This window comes from Pteropus vampyrus, unplaced genomic scaffold (assembly GCF_000151845.1).
Source record: "Pteropus vampyrus isolate Shadow unplaced genomic scaffold, Pvam_2.0 Scaffold2890, whole genome shotgun sequence".
In the NCBI taxonomy this organism is placed as follows: domain Eukaryota; kingdom Metazoa; phylum Chordata; class Mammalia; order Chiroptera; family Pteropodidae; genus Pteropus; species Pteropus vampyrus.
The window spans coordinates 1-302 of NW_011891671.1; positions in this window are offsets into that span (position 1 = coordinate 1).

A 302-nucleotide genomic window follows, 5' to 3' on the forward strand; every position below is an offset into this window, starting at 1 on the left:
GGAGGGGACGGGGCAGGCTGAGAAGGGAAGGTGAGGCCAGGGGTGCAGAGGGCCAGCCCGGGGCAGAGGAGCAGCTCTGAGTGTGGTGAGGGCGCCGAGGGGCAGGGCGGCCAGCAGGTGGCTGTCGCTGTCACCTGTGTGTGGCACGAGGCCGGCTGTGGTCGAGGTGGTGGACAGATTCTGGATCTACGTTAGAGCTGTCGGGATTTGCTGACGGCTTGGGCGTGGCGTGTGAGGGAAAGAGAGGGGACACGGGGACACGAACACTGTGATATTTTTTTCAGAGCAACCAGAAAAGCAGA